We start from the raw sequence: 15,568 nt of genomic DNA on the forward strand, positions 1-15,568 counted from the left end.
GCCATGTTATGTGTTGTAAATTTGATCATAATTCTTTAGTCAATCATTTGCACAAAATACATACACCCGATCAATTTCAAAATATCAGTAGTTTGAGTCTTTATGTCATCTTAGTAACTCAATACATTTATACACTTTTCTCTTAAATTGAAAGAAAGATATGGTTTAATTGCTTAATATTAGAAAGTTCCTAAACAGATCTGAGTTCAAGTCAGTCAAATTTGTATGTGCCAAAATATATTCTGGGCCAGTGATTCTGCCAAGCACTTTTAGTGCAATTTATTTAAACTTTATAACCCTTCTGATATTCACATATATGGACATAAAAATAAAGTAACATTAAATAGCCTTTCCAAAGTCAGAAAGATGCAGTTTCCAAATTAATATTTAATGCCACACTATGTATTGTCAGAATCTGACTTTCCTATTACACTCTACTTCTAACACAAACTATAACCTTTACTCTCAATTTACACTATTATTTATGGATATGTTAACTAAACACTGCCAACTGAAAAAGAAAATAGTGGTAGACAGCTTTCTACATTTTAAAATGTCTTGATTAAATGTTTTAATACATGAAGACAAAATCCACATAGTTCGATATCTGTGCTCTCTCTCACTGATAGGAAATCATCAAACCACTATGCTTCAGATATTCTGCAATCCTTTTGTATCTTTAGTGCTTTCTTATTCAACAAACCATCTTGAACTATCTAAAACACACTGCTCTCTACTGCCTGTCACCATATATGGTAACATTTATGCTAGGTTTATCATATATTTTGACACAATCATAAATGTCCCATAGATACAAGTAAAATTTGAAGTTCCATTTTTATACTTCTTTGCAAGTCCCTGAAGCCTCTAGTATATAGTCTCAGATATCAAATATTTATTCAAATGTTTCCTAAATTGAGTCATAAAGTAATGATTTTTGAATCTGTAGGAAGGGAAATCTAATATGTCATACGGCTGTGCCTGGGAAGCCTATTTGAGTCTGCATTGATTTGCATCACTGGATAATAGAATTTCTAACATTTCCAAGGATATGTAGTATTTTAGCATATGAACAAGCTCAAAAGAAAAAAAAATAAATGGGCAGGTCTCAGAGAAAGATGGCAGGCAAACATTCTTGCCTTCCTCATTACAGTAGGGCACTTTGTGGGGTTTTCAGAGTTGAATGAAGGACTATCTCTCAGTTCCACAAGGCTTCATGCCACACAAACACCGTTAAGACAATGCAAAATTCTCAACAGAGGGAAAATGTGCTGTGCTTGGTTTGCCTGGAACCATGACTAGGTCTAACTAATTCTGAAGAGTGGTGACTTTCTTGAACACTATCATGACATTCATGTTGACTCATAAATAATATTATGACAGTGAGAGGATATTGGTGGTGGGTGTTATTGAAATATATGTACTATAAATCAGTTTTTAAATAAACCCAGCTGATTGGAGATGTGTAATTATTTATATTAATAAGATAAGAAGGTGATTAAGCTACGCTTTAAATTTCAGGAAAGACGGATAAAAAAATCTTTTATTTTAAAGTTCATATAAGGTGATGATAATAAAATAACATGATCATGTTTTGACTGACTTTTTTTTTTCAATGTTAAAAGGCACAGTGAACTTCTGGGGGAATTAAATATTTTGGGGGGGAATTAAATTTTAATACTTGTCCTTTTTCTCCCAAAAGTGCCACACGGAGCATACTTTTCCTGTACTACCCTGTTCACTATACCAACTGCCTAGACAATTCTATTTTTTTAATTGATACCTGCTTCATGAACTTAATGATCTCACCTGTCTGTACAGCATACACTTGTTACCAAAGGATGGTTTAAAAAATGCAATGACACAGCACTAGTTAGAAACCACAAATACTCAAGCTATTGTTTTAAATCATTGTTTCCCTTTTTCTCCCCCAAACTTGGAAGCAAGAAGATTTTTGTCCTATAGAGTTAAGTGTTGGAATAAGGTCAGTTTCTTGACATCGTGATCTATCATAGAACACAAGGATATTAGTCACAGGAGGGAACGTGTGTCAGTGATCAACTTCGGAATATGGATTTAATAAAAATACATCTTAATCCTCAGGAATTCAAGATATTGGGAAGGGAAATAAAGCAATGAATATATTTGACGATGAACATGCTTCTAAGAACTATAAGGGAAACTTGTCATTGAATTTATGGAATGTACATTAAGATTTTTTCATGACACTTTCATGCTCAGCTTCAAAATATGGTATTATGAATTTCCATGTGTTGATTGATGCTAAAGTTTGTGGTGTGTATGTGTGTGCGTGTGTGTGCGTGTGTATGTGTTGTGTGTGTATGTGTTTTGTGTATGTATGTGTTGTGTGTGTTGTGTGTGTGTGTGTGTGGTGTACATGTGTGGTGTGTAGTGTGCGTGTGTGTCTCTGTGGTGTTTGTGTAGTGTGTGTATGGTGTGTGGTGTGTGTGTGTCTGTAGTGTGTGTGTGATATGTGTATGTGTGTAGAAGAAACCTCAAGCAAAAGAAATGAGGGAAGCAAAATGATGTGATACTCTGTCATAGTAATATTGAATTTCGCTTTCCAAAGGCAAATTCTTTTTTCTTTCTTTCTTTCTTTCTTTCTTTCTTTCTTTCTTTCTTTCTTTCTTTTTTTTTTTTTTTGAGATAGGGTTTCTCATGTAGCTTTGTGCTTTTCCTGGAGCTCACTTGGTAGCCCAGGTTGGCCTCAAACTCACAGAGATCCTCCTGGCTCTGCCTCCCGAGTGCTGGGATTAAAGGCATGTGCCACCACCACCTGGCTAAAATAGTCCTTCCCCCCACCAGCTGAGGATCGAACCCAGGGCCTTCCTCTACCACTAAGCTAAATCCCCAACCCCAAAGGCAAATTCTTTATCCATAAATAAATGACATGATATGAGACTACAGGCAGTCAAATATGCTTCACATTTAACTCGTTTTGCATGTTTAAAGTATGACTTTAATCTGTGATGTCCTCAGTCTTCCTCAGAATTTATAAACCCAGATGATTTCAAGACTGTATTTAATGGATTGGAAATATTAACATAAAGTGAATCATTGGCTAAGCAGAAGTAGAATGGTGCTTTCCATGTGAATTTTTTATTTACTAAATCATAATATTTAATACAAGAAATAAAAAAGCCAATCCTCAAAAAGATTTACATGGTATTCTTAAAAATGCCTAACACTTTTATTGGCTCATGTATGGGGGGGGAAAATGGTAATTTTTAGTACTAGTGAATAAAAGGAAAACTCTCTTAGATTTCTGAAAATGTAGTCAGTTCTGAATTTACTACTAGATTCTCTACCAGGTAAATTAAAAATAAAAACACTGCAGCCTAATGCAATGGTCATAATAAAGAAGATGCAAACATTCTGAGAGTAATGATTTAACAACACAAAGCATAAAAGGCAGTTTCATGCAAAGACAATGACCACCTGAAAAACAACACAAAAAAGTAAATTAGAAGAAAGAGAATAAAGTATTCCTATCCACTGGACAAATTTTCTAAGGAAATACAAAAGAGATCCAACCATAAAAGTTAGTCCTTGAAAGTACAAAAAGACTGAGGGAGAGTAGGAAGAATGAATTCAGGGAGGCTCAGACAACTGCATTTTCAACTTACAAAAAGAGAGAGTAGCCAAGTCTTCAAATTACCTGTAAGGGGTTTGCAATCTAGTATTAAAATCTTCTATAACAACGTACTAGGGGAAGGTTTGTTCAATTCTAGGAAAGAAATTATAGCTTGCTATGTGCTATCTTGGGTTTCACAAACCACCGGTTAATTCAAATGAAGTAATAAGAGATGCACAGCATTGGGATACTGAGTGGCACTTCTGAGTTAAGACAGTTAAACTTAAGATTACCATGCACGTAATCAGGACATCTAATTTCCCCTTCACTATTCCTCTGTACAACAGTAATGCTGATGGAAAAGTAAATATGTCTAACAGACATCTGTGAAAACACAGTAAAACAATTTCCATCTCTCCCTCAGAATATAAAATTAAAAAGTAATCAGTAAGGACAATTCTAACTTTTCCAAACGCATCAGATACATATAACAAGAGAATAAGGAAGATAAAGTCCGCCTAGGTCCAACAAAGTGATTGGCAGGATCATTTATGACAATGTTGTCTGTGAAACGGAAGACACAGAAATCAAATCAGTTGTGCTAGAGCAGTGGTTCTCAACCTTCCTAATCCTGTGACCCTTTAAAACAGTTCCGCAGGTTGTGCTGACCCCCAACCATAAAATTATTGCATTGCTACTTCATAACTATCATTTTGCTACTGTTGCAAATCAAATCATGAGTCATAATGTAAATATCTGATATGCAGGATATCTGATATGTGAGCCCTGTGAAAAGGAACCCATAGGTTATGAACTGCTGTGCTAGACTTTGCGGAGTATTTGCCAAAGTTCATTTATTGACTCCTAGGCCTATTGTGAGAGTAGAGCTTTGGGTAGGTACTGCCACCTTTAGATAATGAGATCAAGAGGAAGGTATTTGTGGCTTAGCATATGACTTCGATGGCTTTACAGAACCCAGAACCTTCCTTTTCCTTCTTTGTGTCTTCCCACCAAGGTAAGCATTTTCACATCTCCATGGCTACCAAACACCTGTAATAGGACCAAAGGTTGTGTCAAGAGCAGGAACAAGGCTAGGAAAGAGGGGGAGGGGAGGGAAGGACAAGGACAGAGGGAGGGAGAGGGGGTGGAGGGGGGAAGGAAGGAGGGAGAGTGAAGGAGGGGGAGGGAGGGATTTTCACAGATGAAATGTGACTTGCTGGTAAAACAGAGGAGCTCTGTCGGACATGATGGCACACTGCTACAATCCCGTCACCCAAAGGCTGAAGCAGCAGAGTAGTAAACTTCTGACTAGACAGTTTCACAGCAAAACCTGCAAGGTGAGGAGTGGCAGGTGTGTGGACGACCAGGAGATTAAATTAAGTTTGGATGCCTATCAATCTGATGTTGGTTCAGGAGATAAAAATTAGTTCATGAACTTAAGAAGCATGATAGCGGCTGCTTAACTACGAAGGGACTTTTGTCAAAATCCAAGAATAATTATAGTTTCCTGGCATGTTCATACTTGTACAACTCTGCAGTTCAGAGTAAGTGGAAATCCCCAAGGGGCGGGAGCTGTAGCAGGGAACAATTCAGTGATTCAAAACTGAATATCCTGGGCAGCAAAGGATCATCAGAATGAATCTCCTTCTCTCTCTCTCTCTCTCTCTCTCTCTCTCTCTCTCTCTCTCTCTCTCTCTCTCTGTCTCTCCCCCCCTCCTCCCTCTCCCTCAGTGTGTGTGTGTGTGTGTGTTCCTGTCACTGTTTCCTCTCCCTTTCTCACTTTTTCCTTCTCTTTTCTTCTTCTCTGTTATTCAAATTCTTAAATATTGACAGATAGCATTAGTTGGAATGTTTCATAGGGAAAGTGTGTGTTTCTGGTTTCTAAGACACAGTCTTTGGATATGGAGACATGGGTACAGTAGCAACCTCGGTAATCAAGGGCACATATGTGAGGCTTTAAAATGTGAGTCTAGTTTCCTTAGTATCGAAGACCAGACTGGCCTCCTCTAGAATGAGAGTGAAAGGTGATGCTGTCAACGTCTTCCTCTGGGACTTCATTCAAAGATTCTGAAAGTGCTTGCCTGCAGCTGGGGAATGTACCAGGAGCTTGAACAGCGGTGCAAACAGGAAGGGCTGAAGGCAGAAGAACTTCCCTTTTGGAACCACTAATATCGATGAGATCTCTCAATGATCTGATAATAACACTACTTACATTCTGAATTGTGCTAGGTTACAAACAGAATCAGAAGCTTCATTTTAGAAAAAGTATTCAGTCACAGAATCACAGCAATCTTGAGCTACAAAAGTCCTTGGATTCTAACTGGTTTAACTCTTAACAGATGTAAGAATTCATGAATTTAAAGGTAAATTTTCAATACTCATCTTAATTATAAACTACAAAATGATTCTGTAATAAACTGAGCAATCTATAAGCCTAGTGGTATTGATCAGGAAGGGCCTGTGTATTTATTCAATCTAAAGGCACACATATATGAGTGAACTGAGCATATAAATACTATTCTGCCATCAAAAACTAAGACTCTTCTCCATTCTTTTGGCTCTCAACTCTGTAGCCCAGTCAGGAAGCTTTAATGAATACTCATGGGGAACCTACAGCATGAAATATTCCCTGGCCTATTTGGAAATGAGACAATAGTCCCTCTTGGAATTAAATCTTTGGTGCAAAGATTTTCCTGTCTTTTCTCCCAGCAAATGAGTATCATGTTCACCACTGGAGAGACGACACCAGTTACTTACCCGCAGTGAGGAGACAGAGTAAACACTCATGAGGTTTGAGACAGTCAGGGAGGCAGATAATGAATGTGCTATTCATAGTGCAAATACAAAAAGTAAGAACCAAATAAATACCGAATGTCTGCATTTTGCGAAATCCAGCTCCACAAAACAAGAAAAATAAAGTCTTGTGCATTCGTCAGAATCATTCACATAATTTTTGCTACACTGGCAAAATTCTGGCAGGTTTTGATTGCCAAGGAAGAACAAAATTTTTGCTAATCATCTTTAGACAAACATCCAGAAACAATTACCAGTAGAGTCCTGACTGAAGGTCTGGGTTGTTTTTGAGAAATCAATGAGATTCTCCAATGATTTACAAAGCTACTCACAGAAATTTTGGTGTAAGTTGTTCAGACTGAAATGTATAACTAAAGAAATATGTGTGAAGTGCTTCCATCTCAGTGTCCTCACCTCCTTTTGTGTGGAAATGCACCCCGAAAAGGCAAGTTTACCCTGGCTATTCAGATCATGTTTAGACACCTATTCAAGCAAGATGCTCCAGCGTGAGGTCTCTTGATTCCAACAGTAGTTAATAAAATAAAATAAAAATAAAAATAAAACAGAACTCAGCATGTTAATCAAACACTTGTGCTCTGACCTTGGTTAAATTGGGAGAGGGAGATGACAGCCTTAGTGAGCGGAAGACAGTACCATCTAAAAATGAATATATTGCCTTTTGTTCTTGTTTTCAATAAGTTTTTAATAAACCTTTTGGTTCTATAATATCAGGGCTGCTTAAAAATAAAAACTATCAAAACTATCAGTAACTCCATCCATGAAGGTAATTAGTTTGAAGTTTTGAGACAACTGAAATCCCAGTAGGAAACATCAAAAACACAGAATGAACAAAGTGAGCTATTAACTGAGTTTGATGATATGCTGTAGCATCCAAATAAATAACAAGGATCAATTTAAAAAAATTAATGAGGCACTCACATCTGAATAGAATTGTAACTACAACCCTTACCCTTACACGGAACTTAGGAACAATCACAGTCATACAAAAATTTAAATCTCTTAAATATTTCTTTATAGTGAATTTGGCATTAAAAGAAATACATCAAAAATAAAACAAATGTGTCAAAATTCCTTTTGTTTTTCACATCCTTAGAGAAGACATTTGTAATGATACATAGTGATGAACTGTCAGCAAATACAGTGACAAGAATAGCAGGCTTCCTCTCATTCCTTACAGCTTTTGAAACATTTAAAGTTTCTTAAAGTTAATGAACATGTGTAATGGACTTGACTGTCTGGTAGTATACTACGTACTTTAGGGGAGGGAAACGTGCATTAGTGAAAACTAAAGCTGCTTCCCATGAGACCTTCGATAACTTTTCAAGTTAAAAATAACAATAACAATCCTAGATATGAGTGTGTACAGTCCTGAGATTAATAAATCTGAGTTGTATTGATGTTATGCCTCTCAGTCATGACTTAACTTCCTGCCTATATCAGATGAACACAGAATAGAGGATATTTTTCAAAGTAATTTATAGGAAGAAGTTCAAATTAAGTGGGATTTATTCCATCCATTTTTCTGCAAAGAGCAGGAGTAGGACCTTTGTATATCCCCAAGTGGCTCACACTGGAGTCTCCTTATGAACTCTTAGAACTTTTGCTTTCTCCTCTGATTCCACCACCCTGAAAGCTCCAATATAGAAAATATGACAGAAATGATGCTATGGGTCTTCTGAAGGGAATTCATCAACTGCCCTTCAGTTTTCTTGTGGTCACCTGGAATGACAGCTCTCCAAGTGTTTCCTCTCCCAAACCCAGCTATCAGGCTGGGAGAACTCCAAACCACATGGAGAGACCTCATGTCTGTACTCTATTGAGCTCAACCTGGGCATGGTCCTTACATCAACACATCCCAGAGACAAGCATGTGGATAAAGGAACCTCCAGAAAGATGTCAAAACCCAGAACTCTAAAGCACACAATCACATTGGCCACCAGGCCCCAGCCCTATCACTGCAGAACGGCAAGTCCTTCACAGTTGTAATTCTACACACATGCTATAAGAACATACTAACCTGTACTGTGTCACTCATGAAATTTGGGATTCTTTGTTATAAAACAACTGGTAAAAACATGATTGCTTTACTTTCCTAGGCCCATTTCTACAATAATAACAACAGCAGTAGTAGAATGGCACACTTATATCTGCCAGATATACTATTAACACTTCACATGTCTGATATCTATATACCCTACAAAACAGGCATTGTTAATGTTCCTATCTCATAGATAAGAGCACTAAGCCCTTGCAAGATTTTGTGCCCACCTTTGCCTCAGGGATAGAGGTAACAAATATCAGAATCAGGATCTTCTTGGAGTTACATTGGAGAACTCTAATATTACTAACATACTGCCCATGTGGAAGAAACAAATGTGCATGCCCAACTGTGTTAATGTATAACTAAACTCTCTTACTGTCTAGACCATCCACTATAAGTGGTTACACCTGAATAACCTGCCATTCTTAAAAGAAAGATAAATGAAAATTTCAGGCAGCAGAAACAGATGGTATGAATTGTAACAGCACCACCAAAGCCACCACTTATCCGGCTACCTATAAAGACGGCAAACAGCAAAAAAAACAGTGATGAGCATGCGAAAGTGCTGGGGTGACGAGGGCTCTGATCATACTCTATTAGAAGGATGAAGGACCTCAGATCAGCCAACAGAACTGCTCCTTCAACAAAGATACCACCGTCCTACCACTTGTCCAAGGTCCTGCAACTCATTCCTAGACAGCATGCTGCTCCTTTATTTACAATGATTGTTTCAGTGGCATTAATCACCACTTTGCCAAATCCTTCTCCAGATCAAAGAGTAATGAATACCGCATTCTCGGTTGTGCATGCATATGACTTGAAGAAGAAAAAAAAAATGACTACAATGCAATATAAGGCATTACAGACCAGAGAAAAAGCACAGAAGTGCCATTTGTAAAACAAAGCCCCTGGCAGAAGCTAAAGTGAAAGTTCACAAAAGAATGCACATCAGCGTTAAGATGCGAACTTGAAACTTCTGCTGGTTTGGTTTCTTGTCTAATAATAAACAAAGTATTTTAAAGCAACCACTGCTATCTTCCTAAATCCTCATACACTAACCAGGAAGATGAAGTTGTTGTTTTGTCCATTTGAAAGACAGGGAAACAAGAATCAGATTAGTGTTCTTCATGCTCAGGAGCAAGGACCATGATTGGAAACTGGACCTCACCTTTCCCCCAAAGAACTAACTAATCAAGTACTTGAGCAAGGAGCACAATTGCTAATTAACTGACTATAACCAACACCCACTTTTTGTTATCTAATGGACAACACCCTCTGCTAAAGGAACACCTTCCACTCTCCCATTTAGTAGGTGGGGCTGTATTAGGAAGTCCAAGCTAATCATCTTAAGTGTTGCACAGAATTTCCTGGGAGGTGCTGATTCAGCTAGAAAACATACTCCCCTTTCCTCTCTGCTTTTCTTCCTTCCTGCTATATGGACTGCACAGGAGACAGCAACCACACCAGAAGCTACCATATGATGCTGAACACGAAAGTCAAGGAAAAGATGTTGAAGAAAGAGGAGAGACCTTAAGATCATGGCTACAGCACGGAGCTACAAACTGCTCACAACAGAACTTCCTTTCCCAAAAGACAGAAATACATCTCCATGCTATTTAACTCCTTAATGTGTTTTCATTTTTGGTAAATGCCAATGAGATACAATTAAATCTCATGAATGTATTTAACAGGGTGAAAAAGTTTGACCAAAATATTTAAAGCTCCAAAAAGTTGTATTTATACCTACCTAATAGCAAACTTCACCTTATCTCATCCCCAAAGAAACCCATATGTCATTTCCAGAATAAATGTGTAAATGTGGAGATAGATATGGTGAAACTAATGGCTCAAAGTACATAATGTTAATTGGATCATACTGCAGGCAAGGTGAGATGGGCAAGGGAGCGCAGAAGAAAGAAAAGCTGAGGAGGAATGGAAATCGCTACAGTTAGCTGATGCTAAGCTGTATGCTGTGCACGTACAATACAATGAACCAAGAAATTCTACCTATTATTTACACAGTGACAGATAAAAGAAAATGAGGTGGAGCTCGATAAACAAGCTCTCTTCTAAAGTAGATTTAGACACTATTCATCCCCTTCCTTTCAGCCCAGGAGCCTGCTTAGCTGCAACTGTGAAATAAATTCCAGTCCCCAGAACATTTCAAGAAGGAACAATGTTCAAAACGGGCTCAGGCTTTCTTTTTCTTCTCTTTGAAACTGATTAGGTGTATTTTCAGATGAAAAACTGGTTGGCATCTCAAAGAAGAAAGATTATTTTTAGACCAACACAAAATAGCTAATTTAAGTTGTCCAAATAAAGAGGGTACTTTAGGTTTGGACTCAGTATTGTAGCTGAGAACCATTATAAATACCTTGTCTGGTGGCCCTACAAACAAATCATGCCGTATCAAGTTTTGATTCTTATCAAATCCCACCAAAAGACAATTGATGGTTTAATATTAACTCAACATTTTCTGTTAAGTCAAACTGATTACAAGACAGTAGTGAAATTTGTTTCTTAAACTACCTTCGAGAAACAATAAATGGACTAAAACAGTGGAGATATAATCACTGATGAGTGCTCAGGAAGTAATAGACATTAGATTCAGTGCTGGAAAGAAATGTTACATAAGCAGTAATTTAATTTAACTTTTCAATTTAAGGCATGCCTGGTCACATGCAACTCACTGAAATGAAGCATTTCAACAACTCACCATGAGTCTGCTTTAGAAGGTAATCTGAAAATCTATAAGAGCGACAAAAAAAAACCTTACTCTGCAACAGCACTTTCTCTAACTGCTAACACACAGAGACGGGCAAATGAGAATGATTCAGCTCAGTGAGCCACACTGTGCTGCACACACATGAGAACTCACACACCAAACCATTCAAAGGGCTTCAGATCCAGGAGCCAGAGTCTTCCTGTCGAAGTCTGTCTATAACTTAAACTCCAAAACACAGTCCAGGCTGTTTATACTATAGAACAGTTTTACACTCCTTTAAAATGCTATTAATTTGAACATGGCTGACATTGGCTCCTTTCTTATTAAGTCTCTGATGAAGGAAACAATTACAAGGAGAAACCTGTTGTTTCCTATGTTTTATTTTATTTAAAAATTGTATCTATTTACTAGGTATTTGTGTGGGTATACATGTGTGCACACATGTGCCACAGAGTCACACAACAGTCAGAGGATGACTTGCAGGAGTTGGTTCTCATCCAGTTGGTGGTTTTGAGGTACTGAACTCAGGCCATCAGGCTTGGCTGCAAGCACCTTTACCTGCTAAGCCATCTCACGGCTACCTCCTCCAATATATAAAGTTTAAATAATGATTTGGACAGTCCAGTTCCCATAACAACTAGCTGACTATGTTTAAATCCAGAGAGAAATGATAACAGGATGGAAAGAAATTCTAATGTTGTTCTAAAGACAGTAGGCCTCCTTAGAAATTCTGGGTAAGATATTAGGGGACCACTCACCATGCATGAACTTCAGATTTCCTCAGCTATACAGAGAAGTAATACCTAACTTCAATAGATACTATATTATCCTTCGATTACTGTTCCTGGCTTGAAGGATACTAGTGTTCATTCAGACTTTTGATATCATGGTACTTATTATCTAAGAAAGATTGCAAGGAAACACAAATTATATAGGTGTTAAGAGAGTGCATTTACATTTTGTTATACATTGAGAAATCTAAAATTCTGATATATAAAAAATACATATATAAAAGATATATAAAATGATGATACACAAATGTCCTTCTATGGTTTACTTGGAAGACTGTACAACAGGTTCAAAATACCCTGAAAAGAGTAGCTGTTTCAATGTAATTCTGAAAAAACAACTTCAGATTGCAGCAATAGATGAGAATCACCTTTTGAATAATTTTTAACTCCCCTCTGAACTGATACAGATCATTTATTGACCCAAGAGTTAAAATTCCTTTGTTAAAATGCTGAATGCCTTTAGAACTTTCAGAAAAGAATGGAATATATTTATAGAAGCTATGCTACACATGTCATCACACAACTGCATCTTGATGTGCACTTAGGAAAGCACTCAAGACATCTATTTATGAAAGCATCATTGAGCTGCCACAGAACATCTCTTCATGTGCTGTGGTCACCACTGTGTTCTCATGATGTAGCTCATATCTGACGTACTCTGAGAACTCAAAAGTAGGTGCCAAATTAATGGCTAGATCAATTTAGCTTTAAAAAGTGGTTACTTATTATGCACTGGAAGCATATATTTTCATGAGAAATTTTCTTAAATATATATATATATATATATATATATATATATATATATATATATAAATTCAAGTGTCTTCCTTCTATAAAGGAAATATCACACCATCATATTATGATATATATTATTAGTTTGAAAGGCAATATATTAATGTAGTAATATAGTAAGCATTTTAAATTTGTGCTGCATTATATACAATGAAGAATATCTTCCCCAAAGCATATGATGAATGCTGGTGCTGTACTATCAGTAACTCTATTAATAGTGAGAAGAACTAATTTCTACTTTGAACCATGAGCAGTCATATAAACACACGCTGAAATCTCAATTAGGAAAAAGTAATGCTATATAGTAAAATGGGTTATAACGAGGGTTAAATGATAGCTATATAATTCCTAGTTAGGGAACAGTAAGTGTCTTTTGCACTGGATAAAGTAAAATCAAATCTGCATTAGATTGAGCTGTCTTAAAGTCAATGATATCTAGTTCCAAAAGAAATACATATGTAAATAGAAGTGTACGATGAAACCAAGCCAACCTGCCCACACATCAACAAGCAGCTCTTCAATTTTGTGGGTTTTATTTTAAATAAAAACACCAATTAATGATCCTTAATATATGGAAACATAGCAATGATTAAACTCACTCCTGATATCTGATATAAGCTGTCAGCTACCAACAAGCCTCCCCTATAATTGGAACAATTATTCACTAGTCTATCAAGACCTCTTCCCCATCACCTGTTAAGAATCAGAGAGTAGCTGGGCTGTTTTACATAATAAGGGACTTGGGTTTTCAAGGCAAAGGAGTGAGCAGAATCAGAAGCTCTTGGCAGCTGTAAACCAACTCAAGGGCTCCACCTTTTTACTGCTGAAGAAAAGTCAGCTGTTGTCCCAACAGCTGGCAAGTAGGTGATGAAAATAAGTATTACCGGCATTGTAGATTTTATGGATGAGATATCCAGTCAGGAGGCAAAAGACAGTAGCATTAAAAGATGTGATAAAAGTGGGAAAGAAACACAGAGAAAGCTCATGAGTGACAATACACAGGTGCTAACACACTGTGGCTGAACTACTTGCAGATATTATGGAATCCTGTAAAACTGAAATCTCTTTTCAAAAATAAAGATATGTTCTAGAAGGTGTTTACTACCCTATCAGAAAGTAAGGAAGCAAATTATCATTTGAATCCATCCTCACTCCCCCATCTGTCTGCCACTTAATGCTATCATATTTTGAGGATGTGTTCAGAATAAAGTACAATCGTTGTGAACAGGAAGGCATTGTGGCAAATTTTAAGATACTTGTTCCTCTAGCAGGAAGCGTTTTGTGAATGACATTTTTACAGGCACTGGATTGACTTAGCAAATCCAGCATAATGTTAACTATGTGCCACACAGTGAACAAAGAGACAATTTGAGAAGCATGGACATGGCCTTCGGTCATGTCATGTAATACCTAACCCAACGACAACACTGGTTATGGTACACAAAACCAGCACAAAGGAAGAAACTCACTGTGCTAGAGATCATGCCAGGGCAAGACAAGGAAGAGCAAGAGGCAGAGAACAAAACTGATTAGTAAACTGAGGTAACAGCCAGTCCTGAGTTGAAGGATGACTAGGCTTCATCTATAAAAACTTTTTAAAAGTGCATTTCAGGAAAAGAACAGCACATGCAAACACAAAGAACATGATAGATGAGAAAGGGAGCAGACAGGGAGACAGAAAGGATTTGCTGAGTAGCACTCAAGGTTCAGTGGAGGCTAAAACCCTTACATGTGTAATAGCACTGATCCACGTGTCTATCTGATTTTTCTTCCACTGTCCTTGATAGACTGTCAGAGGACGCCAAAGGAAAGGGCAAAACTGAATGTGCTGCTGATAGAAGAGGCACCGAGAAGGAGAAGAGAGAGAAACACAATGCCCAAGATGCGTGTCTTCAATGGGCATGGCACAACCCACTCACCAGTTTTCAGGGCAGTTCTTCAAATCGGCATCTGTGGAAGAGTAAGGAAAAGGAAAAGATTATGTGGAGAATGCCCTATTTAGTAAACTCTTCATTCATCTCTAAACAAATTAGTTTACAAAAAAAAAAACCCAAAAAAACAAAACAAAACAAAACAAACAAACAAACAAACAAACAAAAAACCACTGAGCTTAAAAGATACTAGGCAAAAATGAGTGGAGGAAGCAATGGCTGGAAAGCAGAGAGAGACACAGAAATCAGAACAGCCCTGTAATCACAGCACACATGTATGCATGGGTAAAGATTTTCATTGTGCCCATCACTGTTGGCTACTGTTCAGATCCTACCTCCTGTCTGCCATAGTGCAGAAGCTCCACCCAAACAGAAACTCTACTTGAATGGGAGGCTGATCCCATCAGTATGTCTCCAGTTACCCAACTCTGGGGATAGCCACTCGGAAAAGGCCAGAACTGGTTGTATTTTATACACTTGTTCTTTCACTGCACAACAACCTGATTCAAGGCTAGTTTAATTTTCTCATTACCAGAAATTCAAACTCACATAGGGGAGCATAAAATCCATATGTATATAATGTTTTATAGTAATGTAGACCTTGTTTTTTTTTTAAAAAAAAAAAAAAAAAGAAGAAGAAGAAGAAATCTTCATGATTTTGTCCAAATAACATTAACATTTACTTAGGTTCTATAGAATGGGTATTTATGAAACCAAAACATTTTTAGAAGTAAAATATCAGCAGAGAGTAGATGACCTGATATACAAGCTTAATCCCCACTCCTCTACTGTTTGATCAATAGAAAACAATCCCTCCCTTTAATCATATTTACTACTATAATAAATCTCTGTTTACTGGGGTCAGCTATTAAACTTTCA

General features: G+C 37.2%; 1 protein-coding gene across 23 annotated transcripts in view; it reads right to left on the reverse strand.

The window, feature by feature from the left end:
* The window catches only part of Adgrl3 (adhesion G protein-coupled receptor L3), a 763,485-nt gene that overhangs the window by 703,302 nt on the left and 44,615 nt on the right, over nucleotides 1-15,568 (reverse strand). For 21 of the 23 annotated variants that reach the window (XM_036200954.1, XM_036200944.1, XM_036200946.1 and 18 more), the window contains exon 2: nucleotides 14,678-14,708. The exons of the other annotated variants lie outside the window; for them this stretch is intronic. The gene's annotated coding sequence lies outside the window, so the exon portion shown is untranslated. The remainder of the gene's footprint in view (nucleotides 1-14,677; nucleotides 14,709-15,568) is intronic. 23 annotated transcript variants of the gene reach the window in all.

Source organism: Onychomys torridus, chromosome 10 (assembly GCF_903995425.1).
Source record: "Onychomys torridus chromosome 10, mOncTor1.1, whole genome shotgun sequence".
Classification (NCBI taxonomy): domain Eukaryota; kingdom Metazoa; phylum Chordata; class Mammalia; order Rodentia; family Cricetidae; genus Onychomys; species Onychomys torridus.